We start from the raw sequence: 6,118 nt of genomic DNA, 5'->3' as shown, positions 1-6,118 counted from the left end.
CCCTCCTTCCACCTCCCAAATCTGCTTCGTATCTGAGAAAGATCTACCTCCCACTTCCTATTAGCTATCTTTAATTTTGCTCTTTATTTACATGTTGGGTTTCTCATGTAAGAGAAATCATGTGATATTTAAGCTTGTGTGTCTGATTTCTTTCACTAAACATTGTGGTCTCCAAGAGCATCCATTTTCCTACAAAGGACTCAAGATTATCCTTCTTCCTGTCACAGTAGTACTCCACTGTGTGAATACCACTTTTCATTATCTGTTCATCTGTGGATGGACATTTAGGCTGCTTCTAATAGCTAGTTGTTATTAATTGTGCTGCTATAAATGTGGATGTGAATATGTCACAGTAATAGGGTGTCTTTAACTCTTTTGGAAAGATACCTAGAAGAGAATGATTAGGTCAAGTGGAATTTGTAGTTTTAGTTTTTTGAAAAATCTCCATACTGAATTCCATGGTACTTGTACTAACATATACTCCCACCAACATAGTAGAAGAGTTCCTTTTCCCCACAGCCTCTCCAGTACTTGTTATTGTTTGATTTCTTGATGAGAGCCAAGCTTCCTGTAGTAAAATGAAGTTCCAGGGTTGTTTTAATCTCATTTCTGTAAAGCTTAGCGATGCTAAGCATTTCTTCATATGCTTGTTGGCCATTTGTACTTCTGAGAGGCAACTGTTTGTTTCTCTTGCCCATTTTTTTATTAGATCTTTTATTTTGGGCAGTCTGATTATTTTTTCAGTCCCTTATACATTCTAGGTATTTGTCTTTGGCCGAGGAGCAGCTGCCCGGCTGGTCTTCCAATTCACTCATTCAGTGCCTGTGTATTGAGCCTCTCAGGGGTGCGGGGTGCTGCTGGGCCCACAGAAGTGGTCTCCTGAGCTGGAGAAATCCACACGAAGCTGGAAAGGGAAACAGAGAAAGTGCTGAGGTGCTTGTACTGCTGCCCACACAGGGCACCAGGGGCTCAGGTTTTTCTCGTAGGAGTTTCCTCCCCTCACACTTTTTAAAGTGCTCCAAGTACAAAGCCCCCGGCCAGGATCCTGGTGCCCCCGCCTTGTTCCCAGGCTCATTGCAGGCCGTTCTTCCTCTTCCTGCACTTACCCTGCTACTGACCCCTTTCTTTGCCGTCTGCCTGGTTTGCACATTTCCATGCATCTTTCTTGGTACCTGAAAGGTCACACATGGCAAATCCTTAACACACAACTCAGAAGCCAACATCTCCGCCAGGCCCTTCCTGGTCTCCTGTAGCCCAGGGCCTCCTGGGCACAGGGAAGCCAGGCCTCCTGGTCCCCTCATGTCAGATTGCTACGGCCCCCATTGGCCCTGGGCCCCTATCTCATTCATCACCAAGCCTGTCACAGAGGAGGGAGGGTTCAGTAAGTGATTTCACTCCTGGGAATGTGTGTTCCTTTCACCCAGGGCAGCCGAAACAAAGTGCCCCTGACTGTGTGGCTTAAACAATGGGAATTTCTTTTCTGGCAGTTCTGAACTCCAAGATCAAGATGTCAGTGGGTTTGGCTTCTCCTGAGATCTTTCTCACTAGCTTGCAGATGGTCATATTCTTGGTATGTACTCAGGTGAGCTCTGTGTGTCTGCGTCCTGATCTCCTTATGAGGACACCGCAGATTGGATTAGGACCCACCCACGTGGCTTCAAGTGGCTGTCATTACCTCTTAAAAGACCTCATCTCCACATCTGGTCCCATTCCAGGGCACGGAAGTTAAGAACACCAACACATGCCAGCGCGCAGTCAGCACACACGAGGGTGATGGGATATCTGTGGCGGGCAGGTGGGAGAGGCTGGAGGATGAAGTTGAAAAGCCAGCACATGTGTGGTGGGGCAGGATCCGGAGGGGTCCTCAGGTCAGGCTTCAGTCACAGGAGGAGAACTAAATCCCACTTGGAGGAGTGCAGGCTCAGAGAAGAACTATTTGGGGTTGTGAGAGAGGGTATAAATATTGATTACGGGCTCTTCTCAAGGGTTGTTAGCTCTGAGTTCATTTCCTGTTATCAGCAAAAGAAGAGAACCATTAAAGACTTGGGGTCTCTTAGTAGGCATCAGAATACTTAGACACGTAGAAACAAACACCATCCATTCTTCCCCTTGAGATGATTTCACCTTTAGACGGGAAATAAGAAGGAAGGTCAAAAGGACTTGTCTGAAGTTGCTAGCTCCTAAAGGATCCTGCCGTGGTCAGTCATGAGAGCTGTAGAGGAGAGATGCTGCCTGCGATAGAACTTGTTTCTCACACAGTGTAGTGATTTGGGTTTTTTGTTTGTTTTGTTTTGTTTTTTTGGTGCTGGGGAATCAAACTCATAACCTGGCGCTTGCTGGGTAGGTGCTTATGCCGCTGAGCTAAATCCCCAGCTAGAGTAGTGCTTTGTTTCCCACATTAAAAAATGCATTTGGTGTGAGTTTATCTTCACTGCAAAACAACATGCAGACTAGATACAATCCAGTGTGTAAAGTAAATATGCATGAGTCCATACTGATTTAAATAAACTAAATAAGTGACAGCAAAGGGACAAATCCTTCTCAGAGAAGACTTCTGAATAGGATGAGCAGACTCCTCGCCCTTCCGGATCCTCTCCCAGTCTTTCCAGATGGAGTGACACACCTCTGGGGCAGGACAATGACCTCACGCCTGCAGGATGCTCCTCACGAAGTACTCAAAGCTCCTTCACCAGCTGCAAGTCCCATGGCACCATGTGCCCTGGTGGGCTGTGATGAGGACACCTCGCCTCTGTGGGGAGCTTGTCCCACACCTGTGGTCCTTGTGTAGTCAAGAGGAAAGCATCAGACAAACCCGTACTGAGGACCTGAGTGTACCTCTCGAGATGTTCGGTCCCAACAAAGAAGGACAAATGGAGAAACGGCCTCAGTACAAAGAAGGCAGGTCAGACATGATGGCCTAGATGTCCTGCACTAAGGCCTGTGACAGAGAAAGAACATGAGGGGACATTTAGTGCAGTCTGCATGAAGCCTGGGGTGCAGCTGATTTTGACGATTGTCCCTGTTAATGTAAGATGTTAACAGTAGTGGAAACAACAGCGGGTGAGGGCAAATAGGAACTGGGTACCACCTTTGCTACTTTTTGTATATGCGTGGGTACTTGAAGCTGAACGCAGGACCTCCCTCTTGTCAGGCAGGTACTGTGACACTGATCTCTATCCCCAGGCCCCCTACCTTTTATTTTTAAGTCTAAGATTATTCCAGAATTAAAATTTTGTTTCAAAAAATCAAGTAAAGAGAAAATCCTTCCTAACTACAAATCCATGTCTCCCCCACTTAAAGCTCCTCTTAAAATTGAGCGTGTTCTTATATACATCATTTTCCCCAGATATAGTCCTACTGAAATAGTAATTTTTGTTTTTGTTTTTTACACAAATTGTTCATACTGCACATGTGGTACTGCAACTATTACTGGCTAGCCTGGTCTCACTATGTAGTCTAGGCTGGCCTTGAACTCACAGTGGTCCTCCTGCCTCAGCCTCCCATGTGCTAGGCTCACAGGCCTGGGCCACCATGCACGGCTGTGAGCTGGTTCTCAAGTCGGCTGATAGCTTCTACAAAGAGGTTCCAGTGCAAGCTTCAGAGATGTTACCGGTTATCAGCTGACGATTCTCATTAATTTGTATAGGAATCCTGAATTGGCACAGGGGAGCTCTGTGAGTGTTAATGGCTTTGAATACCAGCAGCTGCTCAGAGCAAGCAACTACTGACAGGTCTTGGGAACTCTGTGGGCCACCAGAGATGGCAGCCACTTGCAATTCTCTGCTCTTCATTGTTCCGTGCTACCGGACAGCTCCTGGGTACTGGCCCGGGTGCTGGCTGCTTTGGGTGCAAGGAGCCTTCAGTGTTACCTGCTCTTAATGCACCTGCTCAGCAGGCTCTCTCGAGATAGAAATCAGCCAGACCATGTCAGCCGAAGGGTCTCTAAAGGCCAAAAGGGTCTCTAAAGGACTCGCGCCACAGCATGAGGGGACTGTCCCTATTAGGGGTGTGCGGAGGTTGCTTATGCAGGAAACAGGCAGGCTCGTGTGTGTGCAGTGTCAGACTTTGTGTGGTTGTGGACTGGGCAGGGGCCCCTCAGGGAGCTTATTGAAGAGGGCTGCAGAGGGTAGGAGTCATTCAAAGAGGCTGCGGCTGGAGACCTCTAGGATGGGTCTGAGACTAAAGTTCACAGCAGCCAAGGCAAATACTGTATCTCCCAGAGCAGCCGAAGGGCATCTAACATATCCAGGCTGGTGGCAAGAAATATGTGGTACTCAGAGGAAAAATAAAAATTGGTGGAGCCATTGAAACCTTGTGTGAAAATGTAAATTAAAGAGCTGAGCAAGTGACTCAGTGCAGAGGCCCAGGGTTAAATCCTCAGTGAAGGGGAAAAAATCAACAAACAAAAAAATACATGTTATATCTCTTGGAGAGCACTGAATCCTTCTCTCCTGTCTCAAACTCCTTTTGCTGACTTCACATTCTGTCTCAGTTGTGTCTCTGTGTCTTTACTTCTGGATCTGAGGTGCACAGTGACACAGCAAACGCTGGGGACAGGTGGCTAAGAGCACTTGAAAATGCAGAGCCCAAACTGTAATTGCCTTCAAGAGTAAAACAGATGCCGCATTGCAGAGACTTGGTACAAAAAATGATGTAAAATAATTCATTAATGATTTTTATATTGAGTCACGTTGTACCAATAATATTTTGGGCATTGGGCTCAAAACTGCACATGTGATTTGCATTGTATTTCTTTGGGGGGTTTTTTGTTTCGTTTTGTTATTTTTTTGAGACAGGATATCGCTATGCAGTTCAGCCTGGTCTTGGGCTCACTTTGTAGCCCAAACTGGTCTCAACCTTGCAATGATCCTCCTGCCTCAGCCTCCCAAGTGCTGGGATTACAGGTGTGAGCCACCACACCTGGCTTGCATTATATTTCTTAGGCAGTGATTTAAACACATCTCTTTTATCCATGCACAGTGTTCAAAAATCTGGATGGACTCTGGTTATTTAACTGTTCTTTTTCTAGTGTACATTTAGGTTGTTCCTCAAATTTTGCTGTTACACACTGTATTGCAGTAAAATATTTGTAATGCTTTCTTTGTGCACCTGAAAAAAGATTCTTTAGAGGTCAGGTTAGCAAACTAAGACCCACACACTAAATCTGATCTGTTTTTATAAATAAAGTTTTATTGGCACACAGCCACATTCATTCATTCATTTATATGTCATCCATGACTGTATTTGTACTACAAGGTAGAACAGTTGTAACAGGGACCCTGTGGGTCAAAAACCCTAAAATACTTACTTTCAGTCTCATTTGAAAAGTCTGCTGACCCCTAAGCTGCTACAGGTCCTGTCTCCTGGAAAGTAGACTCAGAGATGGAAGTTAGCCTGTGGAACTTTATTAGGGATTATTCTTGGGAAGGGGGCAGGGAAGAATTATTCAGAGAGCTAAGTGGGTTGCAGTGGAATACAAAGACCTCAGCCACCCTGGGGAGCTCTGAAGCTGGCGTAGCCCTTCAGCATTGGCCTGAGTTGGGGCTATGGAGCCAGGCTTTTAAAACCTATCCCAGGAGAGGGCTGTGTTTGTGGGTGAGCTGACTCTGCCTTGAAGGCGATTACCAGGAGGGATCTCGTAGAGGCCAACAGGGTCTGCAGAACAGGACGGCACTCACTACATCTCACACCTGGTGCCACTCACTTCCTCTCCCCTCCCTCCTCCTTACCTTTCCTTCCATCCCTCCCTCTCTTCAACCCTGCCTTCCAACAGGCTCTCGCTATTTTGCCCAGGCTGACCTCAAAATCATGATCCCCTGCTTCAGCCTTCTGAGTAGCTGCGGTTACAGGTACAACTTTCAGCTCTACTTCATGGTTTATATTCTGCTGGGTTTCTTTTCCTGTGAGAAACTTACAGGGGGAAGGTAGTGAGTCAAACTTCAGCCTCCACCATGTGGACTGCTCTTGAGGCCACAGTGATGCTCACCATCTCCCCGTTCTATTCATTCTGGATTGCCTCCACTTGCACCTCTTCTGCTCTCAGTGGTTTACACGAGGCATGGTATGGAGACCCTCCACCCTGAGGGGTCTGATGCTATAGTCACCATACCCTGCCCAG

The 6,118-nt window shown here is 46.7% G+C and overlaps 1 long non-coding RNA gene across 1 annotated transcript; it reads right to left on the bottom strand.

Annotated features, from left to right (window-relative positions):
- Window positions 1–416: 416 nt before the first annotated feature.
- On the bottom strand, window positions 417–3,790 carry LOC134472847 (uncharacterized). Its single transcript, XR_010042823.1, has 3 exons — window positions 1,676–3,790; window positions 1,107–1,172; window positions 417–904 (listed from the first exon to the last, which is right to left on the bottom strand). It is a non-coding gene; the product is annotated as an uncharacterized LOC134472847 (long non-coding RNA).
- Between the last annotated feature and the right edge of the window lie 2,328 nt (window positions 3,791–6,118).

This window comes from Cavia porcellus, unplaced genomic scaffold, assembly GCF_034190915.1.
Source record: "Cavia porcellus strain 051 isolate PalLab524CR breed Dunkin Hartley unplaced genomic scaffold, mCavPor4.1 scaffold_25, whole genome shotgun sequence".
Taxonomy (NCBI): Eukaryota; Metazoa; Chordata; class Mammalia; order Rodentia; family Caviidae; genus Cavia; species Cavia porcellus.
The sequence above is the reverse complement of the archived record's forward strand: the minus strand, read 5'-3'. Positions and strand labels throughout refer to the sequence as shown.